We start from the raw sequence: 23446 nt of genomic DNA, 5'->3' as shown, positions 1-23446 counted from the left end.
AAGTTTGCGCGATACGCTCCGACTTCGATAGACACTGTCGACGACGATCTGACAACGCGGTTCTTGCTCCTCTTTCTCGATATCCTAGGGTGACTGTGTTCACCTGCAGTTTCGCAACGACAAGTTCGAACTCTACGTCGGTAATAACGCTTGAGAGAGAGAGAGAGAGAGAGAGAGAGAGAAAGAGAGAGAGAGAAAAAAAGGAGAGATGTAGGACAAGTAGAACTCCTCTTGTGCGTCTTCTTGCATGCCCCTTCTCGGATCGCGAAACTTCCACTCTCTGGATAGATATTAGTTTGCGGAGTCAGTTATCCGTGTGTGTGTGTGAATAGTGTCCGCGATAGAATTTCAACGCGTACATTTGCAAGAGAAAGGAGACTCGGGTATAATATGAAACTCTTCGCGTTCACAGAATGCCATTTAAAATAATTGGGAATGCGATACGAGATATAACGGATGTTTTACAAAATGAAGGCATTCTGGACCATCGTAAAATATCTGCGAAACTATTCGCATATATATACTGCATATATATACGGCCGCGTATTTTATACTAACCAAATACTTTTTTTTTTTTAATTCGGGAGGGGCGAACCTCCATACCTACGCAAAGTGTTGCCAGCTTTCGGGCTTTCCCGTACTTTTTGACGGGAGTCGCGCGTCGATAGGGATTACAGAGTGCCAATGCTGTGTTTATGCGGCGGCGAGCGCGGCAGCCATCAGTCAATGACAACCCGTATCATTCTTTTTCCCCTCTCGAAAGCGCCTTTTCCCTGTCAATTTCGACAGGGCTGAATGGAGGACGATGGTGTTCATCAAAGGGAGATTACGGTTACCTATTCCCCAGCGGCCAAAATCTTTGCCACTCGATTACTGTCCCTCAAACCTCACCGTCTTCATTTTTTTCCTTCCGGGGAACAACAGCGAATATCCCTCTCTCGGTCCTCTCTTTACTCACCAGCACGCGAATCAGGTTCATAATACGCGTTAATGAGCGCACTATGCGCATTAATGACTCCCAATTATCTATTCTAATTGTGAGTAATTACGCGAACTTTTACAAAGAGAGAGAGAGTGAGAGAGAGAGAGAGAGAGAGAGAGAGAGAGAGAATTCTGACACGTGCAGTGATACGACTCTTCCGGGCGAACTTCAAAATGCAGTCCGCAGAAAATTACCGGAGGGAGGATATTAATTCGCCATGCATCACGGGGACCAATTACGCGTAGAACTTTTTTCATTATTCATCGGACTGGCATGCGTATACGTTTCGGTATTTCGGGTCACGCAGAGAAGAATTTTGGAAATGCAACCGCCGCTTGTCGCGCGATCCGCGCGTTTGCCTCTCGGTTAATTATGCTGAACGTTTGCAATCGGCAATGATTTCGCTAATGCGGACGAATGCTTCGTTTCGATAACGTGATTTTCCTACATCACGGGAGTGCATGATGATTGAGAATTATGTCGCTTGTCATCATCGGCGGCGGCCGAGCCGAGTTAGCGCATCCAGCGCGCGCGCGGGAACGGCCGCCGTCTAACACAGGGCCGAAACGAAGATTTGTGACAGATAATCGCGACTATTGTTTCGTAGGAACCGGCTTGATACGATTGGGATCGGCCAGCCTTTGTCCCGGTGTACAAGCACGAATTCAATTTCAGCCCGGTACGCGTCAGGCTGCATTACGATGGGTCGGCCTCGATCGATAGACGTGTAACCATGCCTCCATCGGAGCGAAATGTTGAAATTCACTTGGTACCTCTGGATCGACGTCGAGCGTGATATAAAATTGTACCGCGATAGAATGATAAAGTAATCCTGAACAATACTGTACGCCGTGTCACATATGTATTTGATGTAGCTTTACATATGTATGCAGATATGGTCCGCGGATATTAGCGACCGAAAAGGGCGACAGAGTCTCTCTATCAATATATCCATGTCTTTATCAAATGCGCAAATCACATAAAGAATTGCAAATAAACATGAAAAATAATGAATAAGTAATAATAGTTTTTCTCTATTTAATCTGGATTAAATTTAAGATATTAAGAGTTTAATACCGCATATTTTCACGTTTGTATTGCCGTAGCTTTACATATATATGGTGCGCAGACATTAGCAGGCGAAAAGAGCGTGAGAGACTGCAGTGTCTCTATCGATGTTTTCAAATAAGTGAATTATAAAGAATTGTAGATAGAAATGAAAAACAATGGATAATAATAGTTTTTCTCTGTTTAGACAGTCGAATTTATGATTTTGTTCATACTGTAGAGAATAGCAAAACTGTTTGATGAAAATTGTAAAAATTAAAACATTACAGAGAAAGCATTTAGAAAGGGCTTTACTACTGTTAATACTGTTTTAACTACAACCGGGGTACTAATTATTATAATTAGTAATTATGCAATTATTCATACATCGGTAACTAGTGTAATTTTAAGTTACGCAATTATGACGTAATTTACGAAAGATAAATTTAATTTTAAAGCGATGTTAAGCGCCGCGACGCGCCGCGTATGTAGTTATTTGTTTGTTATTAAAAGTAGTATAGCGCGTCGTCGACACTTACATATGAGATAACATCGGGCATGACCCGTAGGTAAGCCGCTCATTAAGCGGATTTGCGCTCCCTACCGCTAATTACTTTTAAATTCTTATGCAAAATTCCATGATTAGCATCGCGAAAGCCAATTTCGCGACTGCGTAAATAGCGATCTAATTCGCGAAATTTTCGCATTAAAAGCGGAACCGAGCTGTTTGCATTAAAATATATAAAATCGACGCGCTGCGGAAAATCACTCGTCGCTTCCGCGCAAAAGTTAAAACTGCTTTCGTACCGCGCTCGCCCGCGTTAATATTCAACATTCGGAATCGCGCAATTTAAAAGTTCACCGGGAACGCGGTGTGCGCGTTGTTGAAAATTAGTTGAATTCTTGTTCGAAAGTTTCCAACAGCAAGAGAACGCGACAACTCCGCTTTTATTTATTAATTATGCAGTACCTGCGAAATGTTTGTTAAAAGGAACGACGGTCGTGCGTCAATGTCGCAGGAGGAGCGGGAGGAAACGTCAACGATTTTGAACGAGAATGTGATAAGAAAGATGTAGTCGTGAAGCAGATATACAGCTGCTATGAATTCCATTATGAATTTTGATGGAAGTTTCGACACACGCTCACGGGTGATGACAATGTTGCGACACTGTAACGTAGACAACGAAGACAATAATGAAGAATTAAACAAAATTAGATTATCCGGCTGTGCGCCGGCGATCAACCCCTCATATCGGCGTGATTAATGGCGAGATATACTTAGCTCTCCGAGATAGGAAGAGGGGGAGGAGGGAGATGGATGTCGCAATAATTCTTTGCGCCTGGGAACCAATCTGCGAGCAATAGCGCCGGGTTATTAATACCCTACATAATAAAATTTTAGAGTCCATTACGGCGAGAACTATCCAATCACGGAGCTTATAGATAAATTAAGGGGCGCGCTGTGTAGGATTTATTAAATTTAACGTCTCCTATACTCGGCACCGACACGTACGTACGAGTACTCCCCCGGTCGTTAAATCTCGAGATACGTTATCGCTGCCCGAAGAACAGTTTCGTAGAACCTGCGAAAGTCCTCTAACGTCGATAAACGATCGCGTTCCAGTCTATCAACTATCATAAATTAACTCCCTTTACAATTTTACGTCAATCTTCTCTCCTTAATAATTCATTTATTAAGCTTGATAAAAGAAAATGTGTGCTTTCTTACCTTCTTTGCAATATTTTAATATATATCACTTTTTAACGCGACGCTTTATCTGAAGATAAAAAAAAAGTAAACACAGTGGAAATCCTCTATCCCTTTTACATTCACGCGTATCCCTTTTACATCCGAAATAGCTCTGTTATTTCTCGATCACGCGTAATATCTTCACTCAATGCTTCGTTCGCTCCGAGTACTTGTTCCATTCTCGTTTCGGTTTCGTTGCTCCCTTTCACGCCTCTCTTCCGCTCCCCCTATTTTGCATATCGAGCGAGCTGCATCTTTAATTCGCCGCATTGTCGCGCGTCTCGCAGGACTCGCGAGAAATACGAATCTCTCGTCGCAGGGAAGAATTAAAAAAAGAATATTAAAAAAAAATCGAAAGCAAAAATCAACGACTTTTCGCGTAGTGGCGAAGCGAGATGTTACTATTCATGGGAAAAGTTTTAATTTGCATGCTTCGCGTATACATTCGGCTGCGCATCCAGGATTGCTGTTGCGTCTGTGTGATAGGTCGTACCTACGTCTAAAACTTCAGTAACGACGCAGAAAGTTACATCGTATAATTAATATAGGTATGCCGCGTAGGCACGTGCGTATTTCCATAAAGATTGGCGCTACCAATCGCGGCGACATTATCAATCGCTTTCTGTTAAAGCTAATAATTATGATTAATTTATATTTTGCAGCTATGTCACAATCGAGTGTTATAATTGAGGAATGAATTATACGTTTAACTTTACGTCCTTACTTTACGAGCTTACTGATCTGTTCGCGCGCTACGCGACCTTCTCTTCCTTCATGTTAACCTAATAAAATAAAACTTGCTCTCCCGCAGTACCAACTCTATAATTTAGGCTTACCAACTAAAAAGTGCTTACATATATATATATTATACGCGCATGCCAGATAATAAAAAGTGATTTTAAATAATTTTAATTTTAAATAAGAAATAATTTTACGGACTGTACTAAAAATAAATAAATAATAAAAAGAGTTTGTTATACAACTTGCTTGACTTTCTTGCGTTTCTTGACTTTCTTTCTTGTTTCAAGAAACAGAGAAATAGATTAAAGAATACAATTCGGATTTTTGCCGGACGTTGTTTCTTTCGCGTAATGCTTGATCGGATATCGATAATGCTCCTTAAGCTTTCATTTGGCTAAACAAGATACGAGTTTTCGCAGAGCAGTAGATAAAACGCAGATAGAACGACGTTACTATTCATGAGAAAAGTTTTAATTTTCGATCCAAGTTCAGGGTACATCTCCGCTCAACGGCATTCGGAATCGGTTTACGATCTTCGTAACGGATCCGCGCGTCCGTCGAACTTTGATGACGGCAGGTGGAGTTTTTCGTATCAAATCGAAGAACTCCATATTCGAAACTTTTCGATGCTTTAAGAAACGTGAAGTTTCGCAAAGTAGCCTGTTTGTTGCGTGTGCGCGTAGAATCGCAATTTTATTCCTGTATCTCGATGCTATAAGATCCTTTGAGAACAAATGGGAGAAATGCAATAAAAGCCTAGTAATGTGTCCCTGTTGCATCGTACACTGGGTGTTCCTAATTAGTACGAATTGAACGCTAAAGCAAACGGAGGTTTCGAATTGTCCCGCAAAGAAAACCGCGTATTTGCGGAGAAAGTTTTTATTTCGACGCAAAGCTCTTTTTAATTGAGAGACAAAAATAAAAGTATAAGCGCTTTAGCTTACACTGCCCTTCTCTACCTATTAAAATAGATATTTAGTGTCCGGCTCTTATTCTTTTTATTTCTAAATTAGATCGTATCTCGTTTCTACTTTTCCTCGAATGTTTCTTTCACTTATAAAAACGTGCGTACGTAGTTGTCCTATAAATGGGAGGAAAATGGATTTTATAACTAAAATAAAAGTAAGATAAAAAATATATATTTTTTACTAAATTAGCCACACAATTACAATTACTACAATTTAATTTAAAAAAGTCCATCTTTTAATTTTACGAATTTCTTTAAATGGGTCGGACTTTAAACTCCCACAGCACGTTAAATCTCGACATTCTTGCTTTTATCAGATCAGTTTTTAAATCCTCAATATTCTATATTTTGGTGAGATTCAGCAACAAACTTTTCCCTTGTTCTAAATTTGAGACGAAAGAACTTTTAAACCTGGTCGAAATATCGAGGTACTCTCTTTGATTAGGCAGGATGGATATCGTAAGGGATGGCGGAAAAATTAATGGAGTAGATCATTTATTTATATCTCTTTACTTACATCTCGATAAATACTTCTCTTTTTTTCATATGTATTCTTTTCATCTATGAATATTTCTAATTGATCTTACGGTTCATTTTACTTCTCTACAATATTCATCGTGGCTTTGCTACCAGAATTTAAAGTTTGATTTGAAAAAGCTTATAACACATTTTTAATACACATTTTTAATACTTTTGATTATAATGTATATTTTGTAATTGATCATTTTAATAAAATATATGTATATATTGTTTTTCATTTTAGTTATAAAATATATCCATTCTTCTTAGAGACAGAAAATTTATGACACGACTACATATGTATTGTATATGATTATACAGTGAATATATGTGAATGCATGTCCCCAGTGTGTGTATTGAGCTCGGATTCGTGGGTTTACTAATCCCAAATGACTGCGCGGCTCAGTCATCCTTGTGGGGATAAACCGGAAGCTCCTACGTGCGAGATCGCGATTTATGCGGTCCCCTTCGGAATAGTCGCGACTTATTTTTGAAAATCGATGATCGCGCGAAAAGTTTTCTCTCGTAACCGCTTCGCGTTCAAAACAAGTCGACTATATATATATCCGGGCAATACTCGTTGCGGAAAACTCGAACGTGGAAAATGCATCTTTTTGATTGCGGGCTGAATGCAGTCAGCCTCACATTTTTGGAGCTCTCTGATATCTCGCTGCAGTCCTCTATACATACCTCCGGAAACGCAATATAGCTACGAATTACTTATTGATTTATCGAGAGACACTCAAAAAGATCGGGATAAAAACTCATCGTGGGAGTCAGAATTTCCGGTTTCGTAAAATGTTCTTCTAAATGCAAATCCAATAATATCGGGTCGCTACGGTAATTCCACTCTGCATTTGACCGTTCCACATTCTCGCGCACGACTTTCGGGATCGTGTTTCGCGAGAGATTCCCCTCCACTCCACATGGCGTAACTCTTTCGAGGCTTTCCAAAAATTCCATTTCATGTTGTCCTGCAACACTGCGCAAAGAATTTAATATCGCCCGTAATTCGCTGCTGTCGCGCCGAACGTCTGCACGGCCGAGTTTTAGATTTTGCGCGAAAGCAACGCTCGAGGACATTGGCGCGCTTTGATGCGGTACGGAAGATATCGATGGTCCATGGTACGGGTATAATGCGATGTTAACGGCACTCTGTCTTTTTGCCCCGCCGCCGGCGGAATACGCTACTTCTCATCTGTAGCTTATTAACCTAATATCGGAAATTCATTACACTTCGAAACGCGATGAATTAGCGATTCGGCCGACCTTTTACCTTTGGATGTCTTTGCCCGTCCACGTATTTTGCATCCTACCTCACGAAAAGCGCCCCCGCTAAAGTTTAATTAGTTTATTTCCTAGCGCAGAGCTCCGCCGCGCTCTTGTGCTCCGCTTCTGTTTTCAATCCGTAATTGGTACGTAGAGAACTGCCGGGGGAGGGATGAGGAGATTGTTAAACTTGCGGCTTTTAAGAATCTTTCCTGTTCGTCATTACAAAGGGACTAACTCAAAAGTGGGACATACTTTAATTATAATACGCAACGACAGAGTTATTTAATCACGATTCTTTTAGAAGAGAGATTAACAGAAGGATTTCTCGATCTTATAAATATTCAGAGAAAGAGAGATTTTTGTCTCTTCTTTTTTTTTTGCTTATTTTATTTGTTACTTATCGACGCATTTATTATTGCATAAGATTATTTAAGATTCCTTGTGAAAAGTACTAATATAATTATTGATATTAATAATAAAAGTATTAGTATATTAATTATGATTGAAAGGAATTAGGCGCTCAAGAATAAATCAGAAATGACAAAGTAATGTCAATTTAAGCAGACATGGGTGTTGTGTATATAATAATTTTATGTTAAATGTGTCAACATATTGTTTATATATATATCATTGGAAGGAATATTATCATATGCCTCGATAGTCGAATGGTAAGTTGCCTACCCGACAAGTAGGAGATCCAAATTCGAATCCTGGCTGAGGTATTTTTCATAATAAATTATTTACAGCTCTTCGAGGATAGGGAGATTCTTGTAGATGCTTATTAGCATCAAAAATATTAAATTGCTCGTCAATTTAATTCGTTACAGTGGATTCCGGCTTTATGTAAAGAACTGTGTTTGTAGACCGACAAAAAGTGCGATGCACAGTTTGTGTGCAGCGGGATATTGTAATTTCTTCTATTTAAATCAATAGTAAATAAAATTAGAAGCAACACATCTATGCTTAAGTATTGTATTAGTTGATAATTCCACAAAGCTAGATGCCGTACAATCTAGTTTCGTTGAATTTATCGGTTAATATAGCTCGTAAGCATTGGTTGTGTTGTCTTAATTTTGCTTCTAATTTTATTTACTGTTAATCTAAATAGAGCATAAGTAGCGCGCGCGTACATCCTCAAAATGCTTCATAACGGAGATATCATAATCGGGATATGCTGGCACATGTAATAATCTAGCTGTTATTACATAACTAAGCTGCGCGCAGTTTGTGTGCGACTGGATATTGTAACAATAAATATTATTATACACAACAATCAGTGTCGGCTCGCATTGGCATTACTTTGTCATTTCTGATTTATTCTTGGCAGCTTAATTTCTTTCAATTTAAATTTATATTTCACGCTGCCTGAAAAATATGTCAACACATTGTTTACATACATATTGGTTATTGCAAGGTATGTGATGATATTCTTCGCAATAATTAATATATGTATATTGTGTGGTGACGCAGGCAGCGTGAAATATAAATGCATTAATAATTTTGTACAATTACATAATCGGGACATTGCAATAAAATATCTAACGTCAAACGACGTTCAATCGGCGTCTGAAGTCCAATTTATTACGACGAGCGTTTCGAGTGGCGCGAGATATTGCGAAAATTATTAATGCTTATTAGGTTGCTGCGACGGGACTCCCAAAGACGACTCTCTCGGCAGCCTCTTCCATTCTTCCGTATGCCCGAAGGAACGCGGGAGAGTTCAGCCGAGTCTCGGAAGTAGCAAGTTAAACGATAAATGCAAAATAACTTTTCTGGAACGCGCATTTCCAAGCGGACGATAGATCCTTACGGGGGAATGCAGCCGGGCGTAGGAAAATATGCTTTGTTTCGAGTCCGAGTTGTGTGTCTCCCCTGTCGCGCCGCTGCCGCCTCGGCATTCTGCGGAGACCACTTTGCTAAAGTACGAATTAATGAAGCTTCAATTAACTTCGCTCTTCCCGTGCTCGTAAAACTCGCCCGTACCCGGCTATCAGCTGAACTACACTCCGTTCTCGGAGCGGGCGGAGTTTCGTCTTGCATGGGGCACCCGACGTAAAGCTTAACTCCGGTGGATGATGGCGAAAGGTGAGCATGTCGTTTCGCTAAAAAAAAAAAAAAAAAAAATATGCGGGAAAAAGGAGGAGCACGCGCACGTACCGTGAACTGTAAGCCGTGCGAGCACGAGGCACGAAAAACGTATCGACGAAGAGCCAAAGCCGCTGTCGGTCGTCGTGTCTCAAAGCGTCGACCCTCACCGCCTCCCCATGCCTCCCCCCGCCAACGGCAAGGGAATACGATACTAAAAGTGTTACGCATCGGCTCGCTGCGAAATTTATAGACGATACTAGCGGGAACAGAAAATCCGCACTGCGGGATTATGGGTTTTAAAGCGGCATTTCTCACGCGTGTCTATGAAGATAGAACGAATAGGAGCGTGCGCGCACGAGACTACCTTACGACATCTCTGCAACGACACGAATTTGCTTTTTTTTTTTTTCAGGGGGATCTCTTGCGGTTCATATTTTTTTACGCAGAATTTTTTATACTCGATTTTGTCGTATTTATGCTCCTTGTTGTTGTATAACGTCATTTACGGTTCTTGTCCTCTTCAGTATAATCTGCATCGTCTCGCATGCTATACTTTCGTCGCAGCGAAGTGCCCGAGCTGATTGTGAGATTGCATCGACGTTTCCGGGCACGTCGAGAATGCACGTCGAGGAGTCATTCGAGGCATATGCTCCTGCTGCCGGCAATTACTATTCGATCCGTGGCTTAACCGTACCCTTGTCCCTTCCCGGAAACCTAAGAATGCTAATTATGCTAGCTGAAGCGAATGCTTAACCGTCGCAGGACCCCCGGCCGTCTAACTTAACAGAAAACTGCTGCCTAATGCCTTAACTTTCGGAATAAGTAAGCGCGCGACGCGGAAGAAAGCTCGGCTTCACAGAGTTACCTCGCTCGTTGCAAATTCGATACGCATCCCGAATATTATTATACCGAACAAGCTACGCGTTTGCTGCCGTCGTCCGAGAATGCATTACATTATAAGCGAATGCAAATTCGAGTTTCGAGAACGACGGGTCGTCTCATCAAATTACGATTACGCTGAAAATATACGCTGTACATACACGAGTTTCTAATCCCAGAGGAATATAGTTCTTCGTGACATTCCCATTCGCGACAATTTCGAATCGCGAAATGGCTTCTTCCGTGTCTGGGAGAGCCCCCCTCCCCTGCAGTTTGTCTGTTTGATATACGTCACGTACTCCGTACCGACCGGTCAAATCGTTTAGAGGATAGGAGTTGGCGATCTCCAATGTGCACATACTTACGAAGCAATTCGCGTTCGTGAAACGAGAGTGCCTATTTACATTACAAACTTTAGCCCGGCGAATTACTGCCCACGAAATATCCTCCGGAGCCGAGTAAATATTGAGCTAACACAGTATTACGTCATTCAGGCGAGCCCGTTTAACGCTGGCCACACCAAATGAAGTCGATTATTCTCGCAGATTTCCCGATATTTTTCCCTTCCTTCCCCCTTATAGTAGACTCTCGATCTTTCCGATCGCTTTTTCACGAGCACTCCTCGCGCGGGAGTATCTGGGATTGACATAATCCATTGTGTAAGTCACTCGACACATTCGTCGTTCGCCTGGCATATATCATTAATGGGAGTTCCTTTCAGTAATTGATTCGTTGAGTCAATATCATAACGGCGCGATTCATCGCCTGGATATCAGTCAAGAGTCAAATAGTGACATTCGCGGAATATATCTTTGCTCGAGCGTCGCGTCAATTAAGTCGAGAATTTTCGCGTTTTCACGCCCAAGTCCGGGCTTGATTTCGTTCTACAGCGGAACGTCAGAAGAGAGTGGCATTTTTCGATGTTACGCTAACGAATAAAAGTCGCGATTTCATCTGTCGATCTCGTTTATCGAGATACGCGGTACGACTCTGTATACTTCCGAGAGACCTACGAATGAATATTTCGCCATCAGCAGACCAAATCATGCCATGCTTGTTTATTGCCGCTGTTTCAAAGCGAGAGGAGCCGTTCGACCGGATGGATCACATGGAGACGTTTGATCCGGTATAAACTAACGTCACGTTTGCGGCCGCGTATAGCCGTGTTTGCAGCAAATCCCCTCCCCCTGCCCCTTCCCCTTTCCCTCCCCTCCCTCCCTCGACGCACCGACGACGACGGCCGCATCGCCGCCTGCGGGTGTGCGTAACCGATATGTGTGTTACGTCAGTGCGCATATCGTATCTTCATTAGCGAATGATTGATTACCTATAACGTATCGGATATGTCTGCGTGTTTGCCGGCGCGCGCTATTATCGTGCGTTATAGAAAGCGGATTGACGCGAAATGTCACTGATGCAGCAGCGCAGCGCGGCCGTGAATCGATTATAGATTACCTTCAAACGACGTTACGAAGTATTACGGCGATGCCTGCGCTAATCGTACATGAGGTTTTCGAATTGTTCTCGCGGAATTCCATCGCGCTGCTTGATGTTCATATTACAACGCTTGCGTGTACACAATACTTGCCACCAGATATGCACATGTGCGCCAGATATATACGTTTGTGCGTATTACGGGATATTATTACTATTGCAGAATCTAATTCACACACACACAGGAAGTGGAGATCCTGTGATATTTTATTCGGCAAATAATTATTGCGGATACTGTTATACGTCGAGAGGATGTATATATCGCGCACTGTTGTTCCAAACGCGCTTTCACTTTCGCGACAAACAATTTGGCCCAATTGCCTTGTACTGTCAATAACATGTCAATAATAATAGCTGAATGCAGGCATATCAGTGGCATCAAATGCAACCGTCTGTTCATCAATTTACTTGCTGAAATTTCAATATCAGAGCGTTTAATAATATCATTATTATTGCTCCTCAACGTTACTACAATTGACATGTTTAAGAATAATTGGGCAGAAATATTGGGCAATCCGAAAAGTTCTCGGGTTTTCACGGGGACAGGTTCAAATTGTCATGTACGATACTTTTTGCAATTTTTAATTTCTCTGTCAATTCTTGTACTATACAACGAGAATTTTCGACGATAGCTTGCTTCAATAGATCATCATCCACAGTGCAAGGATCGCGCCTCGTCTTTGACAGTGAAATTATTTTGTTGAAATTTCACAAACCATGTCCGAACTATATCATCAGAAACAGTATCTTGTCCGTAAACTTTACAAATTTTACGCGCTATCCCGCATGCGTTCTTGCTTTTTTTGAAGTCGAAAAATATAATATTGCAAAAATGTTTCTGATGCTTCATCTTTAAGACGCTATAGAATCAAATATACTGAACATATGCCATTACATATGGATGTATGCAGTATTTAAACAAAAGATTGATCTTTCTTATCGATCTTTGGGCTTCCTCATTCAGTATTAAGGCAAAATTCAAACTAGTATTCGCGCAAATGTGAGAAAACCACAGAACTTTCCAGATGACCCAATATATTTAAAATGGAAGATTTACTTTTTAATAAAGCCGAGACAAGGATTTCTAAAACGCAGCAAAATAGCTAAACGCTTTATCCATCTTATTGTTACACTGCATAATTGAATTCATCACATAATAATAAATCGTGGTAATGCACGCAAGAATTAGTGCATTGGAAGATAGAAAAACCCCGGACAAAGACACGGGGTACAATTCTCGTTCTGCAACGAGAACTTTGTTGAGAGAAAAAAACGCATCGGACAATGAAAAACTGGCGGTTCGCGATTCAGCCTATTGTTTACACTTTTCCGCGTTGGCGTTTTACATCTTTCAGCACCGGCTGGGTTTTACCTCTCGTCTCCCGTCTCTTCGCCTCTCTCTTTCTCTCTTTCTCGGTCGAATGACAATGAGGTCGGCGAGATGCGATTCGCGACGCGACACGAGCGCGTCCCTCGAGAGAGGAGCATTTTTCTTCCTCCGTTGTTTCACGCTGCGTTCGCGCTCGATGCAAATCACATGCGATTTTGCGTCCGTGGATGAAATGTGTTAATTCTCTGAAGCATTTAAGGCTTTCTCTCGAATACAGATTCACACATAAATTTTATCTATTCGACGGAAAACACGATTATCTCTGAAGAGTTCTATCGAATATCTATATTTCTCTTTATACAATTTTTATAGTGATTGAAAGCGTTCAGAATATGTATAATCTTCGTGAATGTAAATATATTGACGCTTGTTATTGCGCGACAGCAAGATATCCCGATGACGATCCTTTAAGTAGTTTACGTTTACGCGGAAACGAGTTTCGTGTGATTCTCGCGAGATGAGCGAGCCATCGAAACGGCGCATGTATCCATTTATCGAGGCGTGACAACGAGTATTGTCGTCACGATGTCCAGCCCCGTCGTCGCCATTTACCATCATCGGCGCAACGACGACCAACGTTTTTATTCCTGGACGGACGCGACCCTCAATTAATTTCCATTCATATTGCCCGACGAGCCGATGGACGTGTTTACAACGTTCAGTAATTGCACGATTGTGTCGCGCCGCCCCGATTGCGTGAATGTGAATCGGCGGAATATGCCCTACATATATATACCTGTTACCGTTATACCGAAGCTCATAATGCCTAATAATTAATTAATTAATGTGATATCAAATATATTATTGATATAATTAATTATGTCAGGGCATTATTTTAATATAAAAACTTTACCACACATATATCACAATCGTTTTTTCTCTCTTGTATGTATGAGAGAAAAATTTCAAAAAGTAATAATAAAATCCGAGTAAAATTAAATACAAATTCTGCAATACGATATAAATCTATTAAATCGGATTTAATATGCATGTAAATTCTTTAATGCAAAATTAATTGTACAATGCGTATTTCATGAATATCACGAGAAATCAGTTTTACGTTTATCAGAGAACATTGAATTGAGATGTGAGATGAAAACAATACGAACGTAATGATGGATTTTCTATATGAAAAATAATGCATAATATAATAAATTAATATGATATCAATCCATTGAGAAGAGAAAAAAAAACAATTTTTAAATAATAATTCTTATTAATTTATTTTTGCTAAAATTAGATACCTACAAATTTAGCATTACAATATATAAATTCATTAAAAATCAGATTTAATGCACATATAAGTCCTTTAATACAAAATTGCTTAGACAACGTATAACGATATCGTATTCCATTAGATATCACAAGAAATCAGTTTCGCATTTATCAGAGAAGAGAACATTGAGAAGAAAAACGATCGTAACGACAGACTTTTTACTAAAATTCTAGCGCGTTGGTCTCATTTATCAAGTTACTTGCGCGAGCTGCGTCTAATAAAGATCATTTTTTTTACCCCGATATTACATTACATCAAGTGAATGCTATCTCGGTTCTCTTTTGTCTTTTTATTGATCCTCGTCATGGCTGCCATATATCCGACTCGCCGGCCGGGCGTATGACTTTGCTTCTGCCGGCGCCGCGGTTCCATAGAACGGAGCCGGAAATTGGCGACGGTGAAATACAGCGTGCACCTTCGGCAAACTTCGGTGCGCTCGCTATTGAAAGAGCTATTAAGTCAAGGGTGCGTGACGGCAGTAGTCTCGCCCTTCTGTGGACAGCCATCGATGGCTTGTCCTGATAGGGAACCCGTGTCGACCGCAGCTTACACAATAGCTGAGACTTCTGATTGCTATAATCTTTTAATTAAAAGTTTCGAGCATATTGTCGCCGACTTTGCCTATCTCTCATAATTCCCGGCTCAGTCATGCGGTAGCTATTTCACAGCTCGTGGACGTTTACATACATATTAATACATTAATGCATCGATTGATGCGTTTTATCATGAATTTTTACATCTTTAATTATGCTTAACCCTTTGAGCAGTGAGTTTTTGTAATAATCGGATATATGGAGTGATTTTTTTGTATATTAAAATCACGCTCTTTTAAAATTAGGTTACACAAGTAATTTTGTTTGTTAGTTTAAGTTTTATTTTTATTAGTAAATTAACGTCAATTTACTGCTTTGATATAAGATTTAAGACATGTATGTACTATTGAAAGAATTAAAGATTCGACGCACACACTTTTCATAAGCTAGTCAAATTCAACTGGAGTTGAATCGTTTTGTTGAAACTGAAAACATATAATAGAGGTGCATGAAAATGTTTTGAAATCTATTTTGATAAGAATTTAATTTGACATTCAACCATTCAGAGAGATATAACATTAAAAATTGAGAAAGTACTTTACTGATGGATTTATGAGAAATTTTTCCAGAGGAAAGATTAATGTGTTACGTAATTTAAGAAAAAAAGCGCGCGACTGTTGTGGGCCAGTTCTTTCGTACATGGATTTATACAAGACGCAGCCATTTCTTTTCAAGTATATAAGCGTACCTAAAATTCTATATGACCGTTACGTTTTACTAGTATTTCCCCCCGGAACCCCAAGAATCCCGCCAGTGTTGTAATGCAGGCGCTAAGGCAGCCGGATGTGAACATTAAATCAGCGAATTCAACGGGGCCAGTGGTTCTTTTTCGTGTTCGCAACCTCGGTAAATATTTGTATCCTGCCAGTAAGGCGAAAAAGTTCTTTCTGAACAGAGGTTGGATTGCATAAATATGGAATTTATCGCGCAAGATTTTATGCCACGGAAACTGGCATTGATATATAGAATAACGGCGGCGGTGAGAAAAATTGCTTAGGGAAAAACTTGAAAGTACGTTTCAGCGTCGCTGACAGCGAGCCGCTACGGAGAGTGGATGCTGAGCGAGGACGAAGTGTTGCCCGTATACATATCGCATATTGTTTCGAATCGAATTTGTAAAAAGTGGCATAATGTGCTGAATTAAAAAGCCCAATTTGAGATTCTCATATTTTATGAACAAGATTTACACAAAGGCATTATGTCGCAACGGAAAATCCGCAATTTTTGCAAATGCATTTATAAACGACGTCTATATTTCACCGCTGAAACAGCAGGCGTCGCACGGACGATATTACATTCCGAAAATTTGTAGAGAGTCATTCCCGGAACAGTTGACATACTTTTACCGCGTCTTAGTACCGACGAGCCGATTAAGCGATTCCCGGGGAGCCAGCCGGGGAGGAAGCGAAGTCGCAGTGACGTTTTCCCCGTTCTCGGAACTTAAGACTTTCGTGGAATTTCGAACCTCGGCCCGGTTCTTGTTCGATTTTCTCAATTTCCATTTACTCCCGGTCTTTTTCCTCTCTTTTTTTTTCCTTTCCTTTTTTCCCCGCTCACGGCCCTCTCGAGCACGCGACGCGCTCGTCCACGAAATTCAAGCGCAAATCGGTCGTCCTCGACGCGGTTGAAGATGTCGTAAAGGAAGCGCTGCATATTTATCGTGCCTCGCCAGCCTCTCTTGTCGATTCTTAAACTTTAAAGTCGATAGCTCGATCCGTCGAAAATGAATTATACAAAGTGCCCCCGGAACAAACGCACTTCTTTGCCACCCGCAAACTCTTTGAACAATTTCAAATTGATCTTTCCTCGGCAGAAGTTTTATAATTACCCTTTTTTTGCATAATTTAGTAACTGCTAGAAGATGCATAATCACGCACTTTTTAGTATCCCCGAAGATGTGGTGAAATAACGCGCTTTTAAACACGTTCCTAATGTGAGAAATCGTTTCCGAGGAAACGTGCTTCATGCTTGTTCACGTTTTACTTTTATTTGGTCAACGTAAATGCGATCAAGACGTTCTTCAAGAGCTACCATTGTGCTTTCGCGATGTGCAGGGCATCGCGCGGACAGACGTCGTGCAGAAAGGGAAGCGTGAAGATAAAAGCGTGAGGTTGAAGGAGAGGTTGCAAATCCTTTGATCTACACCACATGCAGCATTCGTTCTGCAGCAACGTTCTGCGGCGGCAGGATCTACTATATCATTCTTCTCTTGGCCTCGATAATTTTTATCGGTTCTCGTTTTACCGTTCGCCAAATACACGAGTGCCGTGAGAAAGGAAAAACGAGCTAACATTCGTATAGAGTATAATATATAATCGCATTTCAAAAATACGCCAAAGCATCAAAAGCGAGGAGCTATACGTATAAGCCCGTTAACGTAAAAAATCGTCCGGAAAAATACTTATCAATAATAAGCTCGCGGACAAATAGAATTCTTTTGTCGACAATAAATCATTGATCTTGGAAAGGAAACGCCAGGAGTGGAAAACCTCGGGGCGAGTATTTTTTTAAATATTTATCTCAATCACAGCGACTCCATTCGAAACCTTTAAAAAACGCTTTATGAGGTTAATGAGGTTCACAAGTGCCAATTTGCAACTGTATGATACAAATGAATTCGCCTTTGGAAGAAGCATTGTTTCATGCATGCTTTTATCAAAATAGTATAAGTTGAATTTATCGATTAAATAGAAATGGACATGAATTTCTTTACATGAGATTCTTGCTTCGCATGGTTGGCGCACGTGAAACGTTTGACCTCATTTTTCAGAGGCGCAGCGTACCCACCTCTTTCTTGATCATACGTAAATAAAAGATAGTGCTACGTAAGTTCACGTATCTTCATAAGAAAGCTTTCATAAAATATGAAACACACGAACGCCGGATGGTAATTAATTATAAATTCTAATGCATCCGTACGCGAGATAAACAAAGTGCTACGCTCTGCAAATAACGTAAAAAAAAAAGCAATTTCGCTGTGACGTTATTAAACGGATGATAAATTTAGCGAGCAAATAGCGTGCGAGGCGAGGCGATATATTCTTTTCGCGGGGACGAGATTAAATGTGACGAAAGATTACCGCGAGCCTAGAAAGGCTTACTCGAAAAAATTAAACGAGATAGATTTTAATTCGGTTTTCACGATGAAAACAAAGATTATAGTTCCGTTAAAAAATCGTCACCGTGTACGGCGCGCGCTTGTATTAAATTCCGTTCATTCCCGCGTCCGCGTCGTAATGGCCTTTATGCGCGGAATTATAAGTTCACATTTAAATTTTCTCACCCCGTATTCATTTAAGAAAGACTGTACGGCACGCACAGCAGGATGAACATTCGGGTCGATTAACATCGTGATCTACATCTGTGGAATAATTAAGGCTCCTCGAACAAGGGTGAACAATCCAGTTAATTAAAGTTCAGTCTCTCGTTGAGCTAGAGAATTCCCTTTCGATCATGTCAATATGAATTATCATTACAATGGCACTAAAGCAACGAAATGTTCGTTTAAGTCGATCATTAATTGTTCCAATAAAAATACGAGACCTATTTGTCTTACAAATTGTAATTCTACTTAGTTTTTTTTTTTACATAATGTACTCTCTAAATCTGAATCAGTGAATAGTCACTGATTATCAATGGTTATTCATTGAATGCATTAGTCCAAGTATGTCATTGGTAATCAGTGAAATTCAACTTCATTGTCTCTCGGAAATCACTAATAAGTGAATGATTGCTATAATCGTTGACAAATCAGTGGACTTTGCTGTTCTCGCTAATTGCACAGCGGGGCTCTGTTTCACTTATTCGTTAGCGATGCGAGGCGTTACTGACTCAATCAGTGACTTTTCCACTGATTCAGATTTAGAGTATTGCTGCAATATATATTTGTTCTTTTATGAATCTTGAGCGCTTCGAATTGATTGAAATATTTATGATCTCGCGAAAGGTATCAATAAAATAATTAATATGACGATACGGACACGCGTTTGTAAAGGACATTTGATATTTTCAATTTCCGTTAACAACAAATATATCATTATATTTCGTCGGCATTATACGGATCTGCTTTTCACGTCATTTATATTTATGTAAATAGGTAACGTTTGACAAAATTTCATGCGGTAAACATGTTAACAGTGTCAGCTTTCATCGGTCGAATATTTTAAATGCCCTGTTTTCCATTATCGATCTCACCGGCATCACACGATTTTATATGCATGTCGCAGGACGACCGGCTCTGCGACGGTATAACGATACACCGCGTGTAACATATGTAATTTTGCCGAAATATTTTTAACTAAATACGGCACGACGCGCTCGCGTGTGTGCAAAAGCAGCATACACGAGAGGCTTCTTCTATTTCCAATAAAATCACTGCAATACATTCGTTTTGGCTGATATTAATAATATTATAGCTGCGTATTTATTCGATCTTTCTATTCCAGGCAATATATAAATATGTGTTCGCCGTTATTTTATCATAACTCGCACAGAGAGAACCAAGTGTGCATGACGGGAAAACTCCATAAATTAATTTGATCTATTTCACGTTTGATTTTACTTTATAAAATAAAAGGCGCGGAACGGATAAAGAATTGATCTTCGGTCGCGAAGACTGTCGATAGCGGAAGTTTAATGAAATGTACGTTATTTAACGCATACATTATCGGGGATACGTGTAATATTCGCGCAACAACGTATAATATTCTTTTTGTGAAGTCTTTCTCTGCGGACATTTTCATCAAGTTTATTTTTTTTATATCATCTGTAATTCCGACGAGTCTCCAACCTGCGTTTCGCCAGGAACATTTGTCGCTGCGTACTCGACGAAATACCGCCTCATGTAATACTTTGAAAATATTATTACGAAATTTCATGTTACACTAGTAAAAATATACGTAGATTAAGTTTTTCTACGGACATATTAAAAATCGTGTATAAGTTTAATGAATTTTTTTATGGAATAAGGAAAGGGCAGTCAGTGAATAAAGTAAAATGTCATGAAAGAATTATTGCGTCTTCAGCAGTTTATTCGTTCATATTTTTTTTAATGCGAACCATATCTTTTCTTAAACTCGATGTTCGACATTTATTATTAGTGCACTGCATTTCGTTACTAATCTATTATTATGATTATAATCCGAGGAATAATTGTTTCAAATTAATACTGTTATTGATTAATTGCATGCAACTGCCACAAAGGATATTATTATACATAATAGGGTATATAGTTTTATAAATACATCGCTGAAATGAAGCAAGTTACAAGAGAGGAAAGGTATGCTTTTGCATATAGACACCTCATTTTACCTTGTTAAAATACTTGTACACGTACCTAAGGATTGCGCCTGAGCAGTATCATGAATATTCCGCGTTCATTTTCTCTAGATTTAATTTCCGCTTGTATTTTTCTTGGACAAGCATGAAGCATAAGGTATAATACGTAATAAAACGGCATCCAAGAAACTTTTATGTATCATTAACTTTTCTATAAAGCTAGTATCGTGAAGAATTTAAGATTGAACACTAATTTTTCATAAAGTTCTAATTTTCTAAAATTCTAAATTCACATATATATTTTCTTCATCATGAGATTAAAAAAAATGTTAGTAGCACGCTAAATAAAAAGCTTCATTTTTCAACGAATGTTTGTCATATATGATATTTATATTACGCGTCTTCCGCGTGATGATTTTAATTAGAAATATCTTTTTTCCTTATTCTTGCATTATGAAAGAAATTTGTGCGTAACGAGATTGCTAATATCGAGTTGTTGCTTTAACCATTAACTTCCTTTACAGACGCTGTATCGCTTCATACACGAGCGTAACGCCGGTAGACACTTACTTTTTAATGAGATCAGTAATATCCCAACAGCTTTGTTCCGGAGTTTCGCATACACCGGCGAAATAACCTACTACATCTATTCGCGTCTTTGCTTTATCGCTGAGAAAGGTAGACATAATGACTTACAAGGCGTGTAAAGTAAAATCCATATGGAATATAAAGTGCGTCGGATTCCATATCGCAATAAATGCATAAACATTTTTATCGCGTAAATCTTTATTCATCACTCTCATTTGTTTTGAAATTTATACGACTCGATATCCATTAACGAGGAAACAATTAAATTTTGATGTACAACATTTCAGGGTTGTAAATTAAAACATTTTACGAATCAAAAGCGATTTGCAACATTCTTCAAGAGGTATGTGTGTGTGTGTGTGTGCGCGCGCGCGCGTTCTCGTATTCAAATTTTATATTTTCGAAATTAATATTTTTCCCTATTTTATATCGATTAATCAATGTTGTCGTACGTTATTGCAAAGGCCACCTGCAGTAAACTTGTTAATTGGTCGCGCTAATTAAATTGAGTGATCTTATGATAACCGCGGCCCCCTCTCTCCCCGCGCGACGAAGAATAGAGCTCTCTGTTTGAGATACCTGATTCGAAACTGCCCCCCCCCCCTTCTTTCCACTGTGGTCTATCGCAGTACTATACCATTACTATCCCGTTTTATCTGGCTTCCACTTCTTCCCGCATACGCTTCATTCACTTTCCCTCCACTACTACCCGTCAGCGTCACTAACTCATTTAAAACTCCGGGGACAGCCCTTTAATTAAAAAAGTTTACGCTTCTTATTGGCCGGCCCCCCCCCTCCCCCCGTCACATCGAGGTCTAATTGAAAATTACTTGGCGAATAGGTATTTCCATGAATAATTTTACACCGCTGCGTGCAAAAGTGTATAATCACACTTGATCTCTGCGGTAATTTGATATGTTTATGAGTAGTATAATAATTATGCTAAGCGTGCTCGTCTAAAGTAGCACGTTTTGCCAAATGTACCAGAAATTCCAACTGTTCTCTCTGAGTGATTTCGACGATTTCGATCGATATAATATACGTGCAGCGAAAAGTATATTGCCCTCTGACGCAATTCTGTATGGTACCTTTACCACAGGAGGAAATATACCGTTCGCGTATAAGCGCAAAGGCGGAAACGGGAGATGCCCCTGCGCCGCTGAAATAGATTGTACGTTGACCCTTTCCTCCGGAGTCTGAAGACGGAGTATATCACATATATTGTATATGGCAGAGAGGGAAATAGAATTACGTTGTTCCTTTTCTCGATGAAATTAAATTACTACCCTGGCCATTAACGCGAGTAGAATTTCATTACGTCTTACTTTTCAAAAAGACGAGAGAATTACGACTACCTTCTCGGCGGGATTGTTCTCTTTTCTCTCTCTCTCTCTCTCTCTCTCACGAAACTGCAGACAGCATATGGCAATCATACGCGCTTTGTAACGAAATACCAATGAGAGCGATTTATACCTCGCTTTTACTTTTTATACCTCGACCAGGCGCAATCAATATGATGCATGCCGCGCTAAAAGAATGAGCACTTAATACCCGTCTGTTTAAAGTGATAAAGCTGCCTCTAACAAGTACGAGTTTCTATCTTTGGCCAACGGGATTGAAACTCTAAACGGCGCACTCGCTCGTCGGAATAAATTGCGTAGCATCAAGAACGATTGTTCGCACTTTGTTCGCGTGTTACGCGTCGAATAAAAATGGCGCGAGAGCGATACACTGGACAGACAGAGTGACCGCGTATTTCTCGGAAAGCTTGAATTTAATTCATTCCTTAGAGGCGCTTTCAGAGATCCCTCCCCTCCCTCCCGTCCATTTTCGTGTCCCGTCTTTCTCCATGAATACCTCGATTAATCGCGCGGAATTAAAAGCGCACAAAGAAGAGAGGAATGTAGGGAAAAAATGTAATTCAATTAATCTCGCGCTGCGCTGGCTTTCGACGATGATAATTGCACGAAAAACGTGAGTGAGTCTTTACGGAGGGCTCTGATAAAGCTTCAGCAATACCGTGTGCCATTTCGAGATATTTTATTCGCGGAATTGTAATTCCCTCGCTTTGAAACTAATGAATTCCCGCCTAGAGATATTTCATTCATTAAAATTACGTGAAAATGCGGGTAATATCGAGATATGAAAAATATTACGTATTGCTGCGTATGTTAATATCAGATATAAATTAAATTTTCAATTTTAAAGCTGATTTCTGCAGGATTAAATTATGCTGACAATAACTATTTACCCCGAAGTAGAAAATTCATTAAAATTTCAACGCGTTTATTTCGAGGTAAATTGTGCCAATTTCTCGATATAGGTAATGAGCACGCATCTCTTGCGTGTGTGTATTACGGGCCGGCGCAATTAGGTTGCGAACACAGTGGAAGGATACGCTTTTACGAATCTGGAAATTCTCGCAACACAGCAACGCCGTGAGTAACCGTTGCCGTTGTAATGAAAATGGTAGCCTTAAGGGGTTACACCACCTTGGCCGCCCAAAAATCATAGTAACTTTGGGAATTTTTTTTAGGAAAACAATAAACGTAATAGAAAAATCGTTTTAAGGCTTTAGTAATG

At 39.9% G+C, this 23446-nt stretch overlaps 1 protein-coding gene across 1 annotated transcript in view; it reads left to right on the top strand.

The window, feature by feature from the left end:
* LOC105453648 (neurobeachin) overlaps nucleotides 1–23446 on the top strand; it is a 307877-nt gene that overhangs the window by 78764 nt on the left and 205667 nt on the right. The window lies entirely within an intron of this gene.

Source organism: Wasmannia auropunctata, unplaced genomic scaffold (assembly GCF_000956235.1).
Source record: "Wasmannia auropunctata unplaced genomic scaffold, wasmannia.A_1.0 LD335996.1, whole genome shotgun sequence".
In the NCBI taxonomy this organism is placed as follows: domain Eukaryota; kingdom Metazoa; phylum Arthropoda; class Insecta; order Hymenoptera; family Formicidae; genus Wasmannia; species Wasmannia auropunctata.
This window is presented reverse-complemented; position numbering and strand designations above follow the sequence as displayed.